A 16,115-nucleotide genomic window follows, 5' to 3' on the forward strand; every position below is an offset into this window, starting at 1 on the left:
ACACACGCACACACACATATATATATATATATATGTGTGTGTGTGTGTGTGTGTACCTATTTTAGCAGCCGTTGCGTAGCCGAAAAAAAGGAACATTTGAAATTTTTAACTTAGTATTTATTTCATCACGGGAGGCATAAGAAATGTACCAGAAGCATTAACGTGAAAGCATTAACAATTTTTATCCTTTCACTCAGATCGTGAGAGACTGCTAAATTCAGCAATTTTACACAGCAATTTTATTTAATTTTTTTAAAATTAAATAAATAAAAAAGTGGAATTGGATTAGGAAATAAGAGAACATTTTATAATGAAATTAACATGGACCTGTTTAAAAATAAAATTATGGAAATCAATTCAGTTTTAATTTAAGCTTTATAAAGTCATTACACACACACACATGATACAACGATTTGTTTATTAATTAATACCCTTGGTAACCATATATAATTATACCAATTTCCATTCAAAAACTTCCACTAAATATAATTCACCTTATTGACAAGATGTGCAAAAAAGCTATCAAACAAGTGATATTGCAAGAAAAATTCCTTTTAGTAACACTCAAAAAGAACTTTCTAGGAAGTTGTAGCTTTTTATTTTTGGGGGAGGGGAGGGGAGGGCTCATGATTGCATCACCAACTCCTCTAGAGAACTTAACTTTTAAGCTCAACTTCCATCACAAAGACTCAGTCTGGACGAACTTCTTAACTTTTCTTGACAACAGATTAATCTGATCACCTATCTTGCTGTTCCCCGGAACCCACTTTGCTTTAGCTGCGTGAGAAACTCGACTTTTTAGCCAATCAATGCCATCTCCTATTTACTCGCCCTAACGGCAGACTTTCGTTCAATGGACTGTGACGTGAGCGGAATTCTGACACGCTATTTGGCAGTCTGCATCACGTGAAGCCATCATTAAAAATATTATTGAAGTAATGAAAGCGCACCCAAAGAAGCCAAAAAAAGAAGTTAAAGACGTGGAAACGGTGCACAGTTTAAAATGTCTTTTGTTCTATTTACAGCCAAGGTCAAACATTTTGACGCAATTTAGTTTCGAAAATTTCAAAGAAATTTAGTGAAAAAGAAATGATCGTGTAAGAAAATACAACGTGAGTAAAATAGGTTAAAGGGTTATACCTAAAATGAGTGTCAATGTATATGATTATTATACTTTTTTTAAATGAATATGTTTCCATTATTAGTAAGTATTTCATTTAATTTCTAAATTATATATCATGGGAAAATAAATTTAATGACCTGTTTAAAATAAGAATGCATCTGAAATACTTAAAAATATACAAAGACCGAAAAGTTAAAAATAATTTTTATAAAACTAATTTATTAAATATTTTTGAGGGGAAAAATGAATTTATGAGGAATAAATATTGCAAAAGTGCGCTAATTCTGTTACATTTAAAATACATATGAAATTATCCAAATAAGAAATAATCAATGAGTCTTAAGTTTATAGTGCATTAAAATGGAAAAAAAGGAAAACTAAGCAAAAAATTATGAATCTAGCCTTTAGAGTTTTTTCAAGGGTAAGCTTCAAGCAAATATTTAAACCATTTTTTTGTGAGGAGTCTCACTTTTTTTCAAAGAATTGACCTCTCGCGATCCGAAAATTATAAGAAATTGAAGTTCTTGTGAGTTGTGGATTAGCCTATACAATATAAAAACAGTAATTTCAACTATAAAAAAAATATACAAAAATAGCAATATAAATTCAGTAGAATGATTTTTCTGAAAATTTAAATCAAAATCAAATCAATCAAAACTAAATAAAGCAAAGTGAAAATACCTGTGGTTACAAAATTGAGCATGAAATAATTATCAATCTATAAAATTAATAAAAACGCCAATAAGTTCATTCAAGAAGCGCTTGAATGTTCAGTTTGCAATTTAATTTTTGAATACCACTTTCGCTGTTTATATAACAAGCTGAGATATTGAAAATTTGGTTTCTGTATTAATATTTAGTATGCGATTACACTTGCATTTCTGTATCAAATTTTGGATTCAATAGATAGAAAAAAAAAGACTGTCAAAATACATATTCACGAGACATATATTGTAAAAATGCTCGATTCACTCTATATTTTACAGCTATTGTTCGCCAGTGCCATGTAAGGAATTCACAGTCCTCCTGAAGGTTTACAATTTGATGCAGCTAGGGACTGCAATACCGGTATACCGGGATACCGAATACCGGTATTTTGAGCCATTTGTACAATTTTGTAATACCGGTATTTACAAGTTTAAATACCGGTTTTTCGGTATTTACTAGAAATTTTTAAAATTGTCTCCACTATATGTTCAGGGTTCGCCAACATAGCAAAATAGTATACGTTTTTGTTATTTTGTCTCCCTAAAGGGCGAAATTAATTAACTAATTAATAGCTTAATTAATTGATTAAATCTAAATGAGCGAAACATGGATTATTCCTGAAAGAAGAAATTGTATCCATAACGACTAATGGAGCAACAGTTATGAAAAAATTTGGAAAGTTGATTGGTGCAAATCAACAATTCTGCTATGCTCATGGAATTCAATTAGGAGTAATAGATGCATTATACCAAAAAATAAAGAACAGAAGAATCCAAATATTATGGATATAGAAACTTCGGATTCCGACATTGAAGAGAGTAAGAGTGACAGTGATCTTGACAATGAAGATAATGACAATGTAATTGTTGAAGAAGATATTGCTAATGAGGATGAAATATTAATCCATCAAGAATTGCTTCCTGTAATTTATAAAGTTCGAAAAATTGTTGATATTTAAACGTTCCCCTATAAAAGATGACATATTACTAAAATACATACTAACTGAAAATATAACAGTATAAATGTTAATATTAGATTTTAAAACACGTTGGAACCGTTTACTCCTAACAGCATACATCACACTAGAACAGCACACATCACTATCTGAAGATTATATATTACATTGAAAAATCGCACAGAAGAAAGGCATATCGAAATAGAAAATGTCTTATGGTATTTACATAATTATAATGATTTTAAAAATGAAAATGAAAAAGAAGAAAAGAAAATAACTGATTCAAATCTGATTAAGTTTATAGTAAATTTTCTTAAAATTTTTTACCCACAAACCTATCCACATTTAAAAGAATTCGGTTTAGTTTTTGAAGATTATGATGACACTAATATAGATAGTGAAAAGGAATTATCTCTTGAACAATAATTAGAATGAGCGATAAATAAGAAACTTTCAACGAACCAAAATGCAATACAGAAATCAGCTATATCCAAAACCCTCCGATAAGAAATCGATTTATTTGAAGATGAGGGATTTAGAGGTAAATACTTGGTAAAAGTATATCGCGCATTGCTAACAGTACCACTAACTATCGTAGATGCCGAAAGAGCGTTTTCGACAGCTAGTAATTTTTGCACAAAATTACTTTTCAGGCTTAATGACAGTAAAATTGATGCATTATGTTTTTTAAGATCACATTTCAAAAATTTGTGTTAGTACCACAGACTGAATAGTGATATTTACACTTTTTTGTGGTTTAAATAAATAAGTTGTTCCTTTACTTTTTTGTGATTCTTTATATACTGTTATAATTTATAAGTTTACAAATTATTTTTTGTGATATTTACCCTTTCTAATAAAACTGGCAAATAAAACAAAGAAACACCTATGTTTTCATTCATTTTCTAAAACTTCTAATACCGGTATTCTAAAACCGGTATTAAGATCTAAAAAATACCGAATACCGGTATTGAAATTTTGGTCCGGTATTGCAATCCCTAGATGCAGCGAAGGGAGATAAGATCTTTATTTCAGACTATGAAGAAAAGTTTCTTGAAGATCGTGTTAATTTTTAACAAATATTTTAAAAGCGGGAACTGAGGCAATGCAGTATAAGTAATACATCAACAATTCCATAATTTTTAAATGCTACGACCCCTATTTTAGAAAAGTAGGGACCTATTTCGTAAAGTTTTATGGACAGTTAACCAGAATTATGAGAATTAGCTAAGATTAAAAATTCAATTTTAAAAAAAGTATTTGCGGTTAGTTTATTAAGTGTAAAGATACATATACATGCCGGCATCCTTGCATAGGGGTAGCGCATCTTCCCCGTGATCTGTGCGTCCCGCATCCCGGTTCGGGCATGGTTGTTCTTCATCTGTGTTCTATCTGTGAGGTGTGTGAATGTACCCCCCCCCTGTAAAAAGGGGGTTATACAAGTGAATGTGTGTGAGATTCATCTTCATATGAGCTAGAAGTCAGACTTCTGCCCTCGGGTGCTCAGGGGTCTTTTCCCTCAGAAGCTACTGCACTCCCTTTCCGTGGTAACGCGGTCATGACATTATCATCATCATCATCCTATATATACATACAAGATTTTGTGGCGAGCAACTAAAAATTGAAAAGCGGCCCACAATCTAGAAACTCTTGTAATGCAATATTTATCAACATTCTATTGATAGAATATTGTAAAAATTCTAAAAAAACCCTCATAAATTGAAAGTTTATAATTTTCTTTAATTTTAATACATGGCATATATTGGATTTTGTTTCATATTATTAATTCAGCTTCTGATATATAACAAAATCCTAGAATGAAAAAAAATCATGCTAGTTTGCATATTTATTGATGGTTCTTAAATGTTCAACTCTCACCTATCTAAACAAGAAGGAGTTAATCTAACACTCATTTTCTATTATAGTAGCTTCAATAAAACAATTAGAAACATATATGCCAAACTTCTGTGAAAGTTATTGTTCTAAACATATGCTTTACCTGAGTGTAATTATGTTCTTAAAGTTTTTATTTGAAAAGATTTGTCACTCTTTTTTTGGATTAAATGGTTGAAATAGAGGAATCACATTATATGTTAGCCAAAAACTTTTTACGGTTATACATCACTGACCAATCTTAACCATCCTAAGAAGACGTAGTTTGGGATGGATTGGATTGGATTTGTGGATTTTAGTGGTGCAAGAGCCAGTTCTGGCTATACTGCGCCAACCATATGATATATATTCAAACAATACTTATATAAATAAAATTATTATTAAATGTGAAAATTGTATTAAAATGTATCTAATATATTTGTACATTATCTTATAATAAAAATAACAAGAAGTTAAAGTCACGAAGCCAAATATTTTAGATAAAATGATAAAATCCAATAGCTTTTAAAAACTTAAAAATATTTTGATGGGGATTTTCGCCACCAGCATTCGCATGTCCAATGATGAGCAGTTAAAATATCATTGACGATGAAAGCCAAAATTGGGGGATTCGATCAAAATATGAACTACGGTTAAAAGTTACTAAGCAACTTAAGTAAATAGGAATTCTTTCGCGTAAAAGATGTCTATGACGGGTATGACCAATGCGGAGTCTAGTGAATTTGACATCGTACTCACGCACTGGGAGACAAGGCCACAATGGAATTTTGGGTTTTATAAAATGAAGTTTATTCCTGACCTGATGATCCCATGACTCTTGCCACATTGAGAACAAGCGGCTCCCAAAAAGATTTTCTTTCTTCGTTGCGCGGTATATCTCGCCTGAGAAAAGAAGTCGCTGTTTTTGAATCGTCATCTGCATTTCATTTCCACCAATTCCACGTAGTTTGGGACTGACCTATTCCTACACTATTTTTAGCTTGGGAGTTTAGAACACGTGTACCGAATTTCATCAAAGTCATTTAAATCTTTCAGAAATGACACACACGTACTTCTACAAATTACACGTTAGTTGGGCATTTTTTATGGCTATAATTAATTGAACAATCTTAATCATCCCAGAAAGACGACTGACCTACTCCTATAATACCTTTAGCCTGCTAAATTAGAACACGTGTACCAAGATTTTTCGAAACCGCTTAAATCTTTCAGAAATGACACACACACGCATTACACACTCACATGCACATATTTACATTTTATATACATAGATACCTGAATGATAACTTAGTAATTGTTTATAATTAACGTCTCAATAATCATGCCAGTTCCTTTTCCGTACTCAAAATGAGTAGCGCCGTAAACACTCAAAAAAGAAAATAAATGTTAAAATAAATTTAACCCATTTAAGTATTTCTCTCTAATTAAGGCAAGAACATTTTTTATTAGCCCTCATTAACGAATAAATGTTTGAAGACTCAAAAATGCGCGCTTTTTATAACCACAGCTTATACAATTTGTGCGCTTATGTAATAACTTAATGATCCCTACATTTTTCTGTATGCAGATTTATGAAAAATGTAATAAGTAAAGAGGTTTGGTTTGGTTGTTAATTAAAGCTGGATTTTTACAACCAACAGAATGCTTAATACTTCTGGATGAAACTGATTAGCCTTACTTTATAAAATGAAACATTAATTATTCCTATGAATCTTTTAAAAATTTAATAAATGATGTGAAATTTAATATTTTTTACTCATTTCTTCAAGAAATTAAAATGCTTGCGTGTACAGATGAATATAATTATGTAGAATTTTTTTCACTTCTAAATGCTTAAAAGCTTCAAAGACTACCAAAATCAATGTAGAATTAGTTTTTACGTTTACCATATGCAAGAGGGTTAAAATAATGGATTATCCACTTTAATACTTGATGGAAGGGTGACGTAAATTACGATTTTCCATTGTGACTTTCTGGGTTGGGCGACTTTGACTTATGTTTTTGCTTGAATTATTTATACACTGCGTTAGTTCTTCATTTTATGCACATTGTCTTATTTTTTTTTCTTGGAACCATTAGTTATAGTACTATTTGTATGTTGATTCTACGGCGCAGTGTTTCTAATAAACCCTACAATATCTGGAAGACCGATGTTGTAGGTTTTTTTTTCTTTTTTTTCTTTTGTTTGTGTAAAATATTTAGATAAGAATCAAATAGTGATTACAAATGGATGTTTTTTAGTCTTAATTACATATGAACTGATCATTTAAATAAAAAAACATGAATGCGCTTATTTCAATATGTTATTCGAAACAATCTGCTGTATTTCAGTATTCATTTTCCAATATATCTATTATTACTTGTATTTTTGATCTTACACTCATGGTGAAATCAAGTTCGGGAGGGCGCTATATGACATTGAAAATTCAAAAGCAAAATATTATTTAAATATAAAATTTGATTCAAATCGTTAGAGCCGTTTCCGAGATATACGAAATAAATTTGGATATTATAAGAATTGCTCATTTAAGTTCTAAGATACATACCTACTTACCTTCTCTTAGTTTTCTTAAGTAATTTTGTAACCGTAAAAATGACATGCACGAAACGGTTTCTACAGAAAATGAGGGAATTTAAGTGGGTAACTTATCTGATGTTGGAATTGATAGTGCATTAGGCAACTTTATGAATGAAAAAAGTGATATTCCTAGTAATCAGAGTAAAATTGTTGCTCCTAGTAAAAAAAAATCGTACGGGGGTTATTGAGTTCAGATTATTCAGAAAGCGAACTTAAAAATGCCTTGAATCCATGTGATCGGGAACCTCGAGACAATTATTGTCCTTAGAACTTTTCCTTGATTCTTCCAGTGTACAAAAAAATGTTAAAAAAGCCCGAGAAAGGCAGGAAAGATTCGACCCGTCTGTTAAATGAGAACTTATGTAATATCTGGATTAATGGTTTCAGTTTTATTCAAAAACATCGCAAGAAGTTACTTGCTTGGTAAGTGACTATACTTGAATAGTTGTCAAATTTCTCAACATAAAATTATTTAACTTCCTGGAAATGTAGACTAGGTCTTCTTTAATGGCTTAAAACAACCAGAAGGAGTGATTTCCCAGAAATTCTCTAATTTTTTTACCATTAAAGGTTTTACCTTCGCATAAAAGTGTGGACCTTGGGTAAGGCTGTTAATGCCTTGCATGGTATTGCCGGATTATAAGTGCGGAATATCGATCTTTTGTGTGAATCTAGCATTTTTAATTAATCTATCTCGATAATAGGCATTTTGGTCACCTTATTGATGGTCGATTGATATCAAAATTTGACAAAAAACTACAGCTATAGTCCCAAGATAACATAGCTAATTTCAGTTATTTATGTCATTCCGTTTATGAATTATTTCGTTTACATGTATGCAAAATTACAGACTGACAGACGATCTACTGTTTGATGAATATAGTTCAAAATTTGAAAGAAAAAATTATAATTTAGATGTTAAAACTGTGTACCGAATTTTTTCTACCTACATTTTTGTATTTTGTAGTTATTAATTTCTTTTATTTTCGAGCAGGTAGATTTCCTATGAACAGAGTTCGCTCAAAATTCAATAAACATTTACGAATTTGGTCGTAATTCCATATAACAAATTTCAGCGGTCTAGCCCTAAGCCGACTTTCAGTTGTCGTGTCCATAGACAAACAGACATAATGTCAAAAAATTCTATCTCAGGGAGGTCTAAAACTTGGAAAATCTTCCAAATTTTCAATTTCGAATTTTTTGTCGATTGCAATACTTTGTATAGGAGAAAGTAAAAAAGAATATTATTGAGAGAACAATTTTTATCCCTCAAAAAGGAAAAATAATAAACAGATTCATTTGTAAAGCTTCCTACGAAAAAGAAACTGTTGTTAAGTTTCGTACCTCATGTTAATTTCAAGTTTAATAGTTTTTAACAAAATGTCCCCCCATCTACATTTGCATGTATTTTTCCGCAGTTATTGTTAATGGACATGGGCATGTGTAAAGATTTTTTAAGAAAGCATCTCACAAATGGTCAGTGATACTTGTATTACAAACCAGCTATAAAAGCCACTTTTTCTATTCGTTGCAGATTATCCATAGCATAATTAATTTATGGTTTGGCGTTAACGATCGCAAAATGAATAGTTGTTTAGTGGCACATATAAATACAAGCACACAAAGCATTTTATACTACTAGCGTTCTTCGATAGCAATATACCCATCAAAAATGTGGGATTTAGCTCTCGCGTTCAACACAGCATATCCCATCACGAGAACTCCAGAGTTGCTGATAGAAATTTTCTTAATGCTACAAGAATGAAACATGTACACACCTTTTTCCATATCAGCTGGTCTTCAGAAGCGTTCCTTATAAAAGACTATAATTTGGAAAGCATTTCCGTTATTAAATTATCGAAATTTCATGGCTCTTTTATTACTGCAAAGACCACCCAAAACTTTGTGCATTTTTCATGCAATTGGCAAATAGGACTCATTTATAAAGATTTATGGAGAAAGGTTTTGTAGAAAAAAATCATTTTAGATACTATTAGAAGTTTCTTAGCAAAGCAAGTTGAAAACTTTTGGCTGCATAATGTAATCCAAATTAATTTTGATTAGTCCAGTTAAGGGAGATAACAAATGACATAATATCATTTAAAAATTGGATTATAGAGACATTCTGTTCGAACACATCAGTTACTTTTAAATACATTAGCTTTGCATTCAGAATTATTTTCAATATTTTTTGCTGTACATACAGCTTTTCGTATATTTTTAATTCCATTTGTAAATGAATATAAATTTTATGAAAGTTTTGGGATGTTATTTCCAATTTACTCACTATATTAAGCAAAAGTTAATCAAAAGTCCAACAAACTGTATCTTTTACTCGCATGGTTTTGTAAAACATTCTTGAAACTTTTAGTTAAAAAAGAAAACATTACCATAAAACGAAGTTAAACAGAAGTTCATTATTCACCATTTAATGCATTCAGTTCAAGTATATTATCTAGAACATCATGAAACAATTGATTTCAGAATCGGTATTAACCCAAAATGAATGGCAACATTATCATAAAGCATCCATTCTTCCAAGAATATGAATTCTTCAGAATCCATCGTTAAGAATAAGGAAGAAAAAATTACACATTTTAATCCACTGTTGCTCTTTTAAATGAATCTATCTTCCTAAAGCGAAGAACTCTTGGTATACTCCCACCAGCAGACAAGCAGTTAATGCGGAGGCATAACCATTCGATTACGATCTCGGTCCAGAAACATGTTTTCATCGATTTGCTCCTCTGGTAATCACAATCAACGGAATGGCACTATCGGAAAAGGCGCAGATCTTATATTACTTTACCGATACGAAGAGATGCATTGCTCCATGACTCGAAGAACAATTATATGCACCTGTTCCATTTCAGTTCTGTTGCTTTTGTCCCTCATACATTATACATGACGTCGAAAAGGATCATACTTTATATAAAAACATGAAATGCAGTTAAATGGATGTTCATTTTACCTTACTTTTTTTTTAGAGTGATGGAATTTTAAATAAAAAATGGAATTTAAAAGCTCAGATAACGGCTTGTTTTTTAGTTTCTAAATCGATTCTGAAAAGGATCTGAAATTTTCATTCATTAACGAACCTTAGTTTGAAATGGATTCGTAAGTAAAGTATTTAGGAAAAGAGTTTCAGTGATGATTTATTATTTGTGTCGTAATTGATGCTTTTTTTTGTCGAATTGTTTTTCAAGCTTTATATGATATTTTCTGTCGTTTATACGTTACTTTTCTGTATGCGATTTAAAAATGTTGTAACTGTTGAAAAACTGAACCGGGAGATCTGCAACGATTTGGCCATTAAGTACTCAATCTATTTAGGAATTATAACTGTCTGTTAAAAATACAAAGGAGTAGTAGTAGGAAATCTGGCATAGATATACCTACATTAAATGGCGTCCAGGGCAAATACTAAAGCATAGCCCCCCCCCCCCTTATTCAAACTGCAAAACATTCTTCAAAAAAATTCTCCTCTAAAAAACGTTATAATAGGAAAAGGGGAAGTTGAAATGAAAACCTAAATAATTATATCACCAATGCTAGTAAAGGTGTTTGTGTGTGTATTGGTGCTCTGCAGGCCATATGGTTTGATCTACAGTTATCAAATTTAATACACATTTGTAATGTTATCTCTTAATCTAACTTATATCCAAATTAAATTCCTAATTTTTATCTTAATTTAGGACATATTAACTTCCTCCTAAAATGTTCTCTTATTTCCCGATCTAATTTCCACTTTTTTTTATTTAATTATTTTTAACATGCCATCTAGAAAACTAATGACTTCCGCATTTTCTCACTCCCCGAGTGAAGGGATAAAAATCCTTAATGCTTACAACATTCTTTTAAGAATATCTAAGATTCTTTTTCCTAAGTTGACAAATATAAATCCCTATCAAAATCTCATAGCAAAATTTATTGAAGTTAAAATTCTAAAAGTTCCATATTTTCAGCCAAGTACTGTTAAAATATATTTACTTATATACCTTAGAGAGTGACAGCGATTGCTTTGAAATTTTAATTAAAATTTTGAAAAATTAAAAATTAATATTAATTTTGGAGTTTTAATCGATAACTTCCAAAAACAGTATTGTACAAAAATATATTTTGCACCATTTCAAAATTTACAAGTTTGTCTTTTTAGCAATACCAATAGATTTAACAGTCACTCGAATTTTTCTTGAAGTTTGATAATTAAAAAATATATATTTTTATCTATTATTTTCAACAATAGATTATATAATAGTCCTGATTTCAAACCGTTTTCATTGTATTATCAACTAATGATGGTGTGATTTGCTTCTATTATAAAAAAAATACTGAAGAAAGATTTTGTTTAATACTGTGCAGTTTACGTGACAAATGTTCTTAAATGTGTAGTCTATATTACCTCGAAATTAAACCCCACGGGAGGCACCTCGAAAAGAGGATGAGATGCTTCCGGTATGGTAGTTGGATCTCGCCATCCTGGAGGGTACACAAAAAGGTGGGGGATCTGGTTCCGCATCGATGACAGGACTATTTCCTTCGGGAAGGGTTGTACCGTGGCCGCTGATGGCCCTTAGGACTCAACCACAGTTCCCGCCAGTGTTGCTGTTGCGTCGGTCCGGTTATTCAGTATTCTTTATCCGTGTGCTTTCGGGTGGGTCGGACAGTCAGTCATATGTCTTACCTTGAAATTAAGTAGATGAACTGGATTTACTTTCTTAATAGTACCATGCAGTCATAGGAATTCTCATGTTCATAATAAGGGGAGCACATATGAGAAAATTAAAGCAACACAATCTCTGGTAGTATCAGGGATGTGAATTTGAATCTAAATGAATTTAACTGAAATTAATGACAGCCAACATCACCAGCTGTTCACCAAAGCCGGCCAGAATAAAATATTAATAATGATTAAACTATTTTTAAGAATTAAATAATTCAGCAATTATAATGGCACCTGTTAACAAAAAAATAGATGAGATGTGCAAATTGATTTGAAAGTATATATATATATATATATATATATATATATATATATATATATATATATATATATGATTCTTTCAAAGGGAATTTTAAAAATATTACTATAATACAAAATTTTTACAGAAATAATTTTTCGAATTTCTCATTCGTGACTTTTTTAAATGGTTTAAAGTATTGACATGTCAAATCTTTTCTGAGTAAGTTTAACAAAATTCCATTAAAATTTTTTTGAAATGATTAAAACTATTTCATTACGATATAGTATTACATTTAAGATTTTTTAAAACGTAACATTTTAAGTTTTGTATAACGTACATTCAATATCGTGATCTTAAACAATATGCCCAAGAAAAGGTGACTTAAATTAGACAAATATATAAGGTGTTATTCTGATTAGAGGAAAATAGTGAATACCTATATTCAAATAACTATTCTGAATAATTTTGATGTATTAAGGATTATACATAAGGATTATAAAATAACGCTTTGTTATTTTGATGTATTAAGGATTATACATCAAAATAACAAAGCGTTATATTCCGAAACCCAGCTCATTTTACATAACTCCACAGATGAAATTAACAACTACTGGATTCCGGAACAAATGAATAGCGCTATGGGGTTGATTTAACGTTCCTTTGCATTATAAAACCGGATGCGTGCGTGAAACGTGCGTGATTTCAGCGCATAAGTCACAAGCTATTTTGAGCTGGCATCTACAGATTGTACGACAAACACAGAGTAAATCTAATGCGAGTGGGTTTGCGTGTTTTACTGACTAGTTAGCCGCAAAAGTTCCACGGGAAACAATGCATTTTCCAATGTAACTCCTTGAATGAATTCACGAACTTTGATCTTTAGTAATTGTAAAAGATTTAAGTTTTGTGCTGTGTCATTTGCTCGATTCATTAAACGTTGCATTTGGTTGATACTTCGTTACAATGGCCCCGATTTTGAAAACTTTACTATTAATTAAATTTCTTAGTTGCATAACCCGTTTGTTTAACCTCAGTGAGATTGCATAAAATTAATTGGTACCTCATTTTGTTGGGAAGTTTCTAGTATATTAGTGAACCACTTTTATTAATTGAAATATTTACTTTCTCGTATAGAAATAATACAAAGGCACAGTATTGTAATGTTCAAACATTTAGGTCTCTTGTTTTTTTTTATGTATTTTAGAGATTTAACCTTTCTAAATCTGAAAAATTTAAGGCTCCGATTTTGATGACTTTACTACTAATTAAATTTTTTAATTGCATTAATCGTTTGTTTATCCTTCGTGAGATTCCACAAAATTAATTTGTGCCTCGTTTTGTTGGGAAGTTTCTAGCGCATTAATATGATATATTTATTAATTAAAATTTTTACTTTCTTATATAATAAGAATATAAAGAAAAAGTATTGTACTCATCAAAGATTTAGATCTCTTGCTTTTTATGTATCTCACAGGTTTAACCTTTCTGAATCCGAAAAGCTCAATTTTGGTATCAAAACTGTATTTAAGATACGCAGTCAGAATTCCCAAATGTCCGAAAAAAAATTAGTATCAAAAGTTGGCAATAGGGAAATATTGGCGCTGCTGTTACTTACAAACAAGGAAATTTGCATATCGAGATGGATTATGAACCGCACTTTTTTGAGAATCTCACTCAAACAGATTCTATTACCTGCACTATTAATGACTGAAAATATGGGCAAATGTTGTAAACTTTTGTTAGTCAGTAATTGCAGCAAAGACAATGTTGTAAACTTTTGTTAGTCCGCAATTGCAGCAAAGCCAATGTTGTAAACTTTTGTTAGTCCGCAATTGCAGCAAAGCCAATGTTGTAAACTTTTGTTAGTCCGCAATTGCAGCAAAGACAAGTTGTAAACTTTTGTTAGTCCGCAATTGCAGCAAAGCCAATGTTGTAAACTTTTGTTAGTCCGCAATTGCAGCAAAGCCAATGTTGTAAACTTTTGTTAGTCCGCAATTGCAGCAAAGACAATGTTGTAAACTTTTGTTAGTCCGCAATTGCAGCAAAGACAATGTTGTAAACTTTTGTTAGTCCGCAATTGCAGCAAAGACAATGTTGTAAACTTTTGTTAGTCCGCAATTGCAGCAAAGACAATGTTGTAAACTTTTGTTAGTTCGCAATTGCAGCAAAGACAATGTTGTAAACTTTTGTTAGTCCGCAATTGCAGCAAAGACAATGTTGTAAACTTTTGTTAGTCCGCAATTGCAGCAAAGCCAATGTTGTAAACTTTTGTTAGTCCGCAATTGCAGCAAAGACAATGTTGTAAACTTTTGTTAGTCCGCAATTGCAGCAAAGACAATGTTGTAAACTTTTGTTAGTCCGCAATTGCAGCAAAGACAATGTTGTAAACTTTTGTTAGTCCGCAATTGCAGCAAAGACAATGTTGTAAACTTTTGTTAGTCCGCAATTGCAGCAAAGACAATGTTGTAAACTTTTGTTAGTCCGCAATTGCAGCAAAGACAATGTTGTAAACTTTTGTTAGTCCGCAATTGCAGCAAAGACAATGTTGTAAACTTTTGTTAGTCCGCAATTGCAGCAAAGACAATGTTGTAAACTTTTGTTAGTCCGCAATTGCAGCAAAGACAATGTTGTAAACTTTTGTTAGTCCGCAATTGCAGCAAAGACAATGCTTTGACTCAATACTTTTTATGCAAAATAGAGCACGTCTATATACTCATCGTTCAGTACAGATCCTTTTACTACGGCATTTCGGTACTGAGAGAGTTATCAGTCAATATTTTCAGATGGAATGGAGACTCCGTTTCCCATGTGACTTTTGGCTGAGGGGCTACCTGAAATCCGTTGAGTACGCTGGTATGGCGTTCCAAACCTGCATGTCTTGAAAGAGAATAATGGACGGTCTGAACTTTTACAAGAACTTGTGATTTGCATTAACTTTTGAAATAGTCCCATCAAAGGGTGGATTGCCTATTTGTCAATGTATTCATACCTGTCTGTATAAGAATAATTTAAAAAACGCAAATTAGCTAAATGTATAAAATTTAGAATCTATTCTTATCATTAAAATTACAGATTTGAGTCTAAGTTTGGGATAAATCCGTGGATGTGACTGTCAGTTTGTCTGCTCGTGTTTATATGAACACAATAAATCAAAAATATAATAAGCCAGATAAATGAAATTTATTGTCAGATGTTAAAACTACAATGCAAGATCTGGAGGAGAGTTTAGATTTTTGTTTGTTCGTTCACGTAGTAACACAAAAGCTCAATTAGCCAAAGGGGTACAATTTAGCAGGTAATAACAGTAATAAGTAAATCTGAGAATGAGTAGACCATCATTTAGATTACCTGTTCCTTTGTATATGAAGGTAATAAACCAAAAACACAACAAAAAAAATGAAATTTGATACAAGATTTTGAAACTACATTGGTGGATCTGAATCCAATTTTGGAGTATTCTACCTGAGACGATGATAACTGAAAAATCACAATAAGGTAACAGGTTTAATTAATCCAAAATTATAGACCTGAGTCAAATTTCTTACTAAATCTTCCAAAGAATAGATTCTCTGTTTGGTTGTTCATATGGGTATTCAATAAATTGAAATGGCAACTTGCTAACTCAGCTGAGTTTTAGTATTTAGCCTGAAAAATTTCAATTGTAAATCTATATTAAATTAGGTTCTCACAGAAGGGGGGAGGAAAGAGATTCTCTTGATTACATGACGAAGTTAAGCTCAAAACGACCCGTACTGTTTAAGAAAACGGTAAAATAAATGTTCAAATTATGCTGATAGTTAAAAATAATTTGTTATTTAAAAACAGTTGTTCATTTACTATTTATGGCTTAAAGTTGTTTTTTTTAAAAATTAAAAGTAATGTATAAGTTTTTAC

This window comes from Argiope bruennichi, chromosome 4, assembly GCF_947563725.1.
Source record: "Argiope bruennichi chromosome 4, qqArgBrue1.1, whole genome shotgun sequence".
Lineage (NCBI taxonomy): Eukaryota > Metazoa > Arthropoda > Arachnida > Araneae > Araneidae > Argiope > Argiope bruennichi.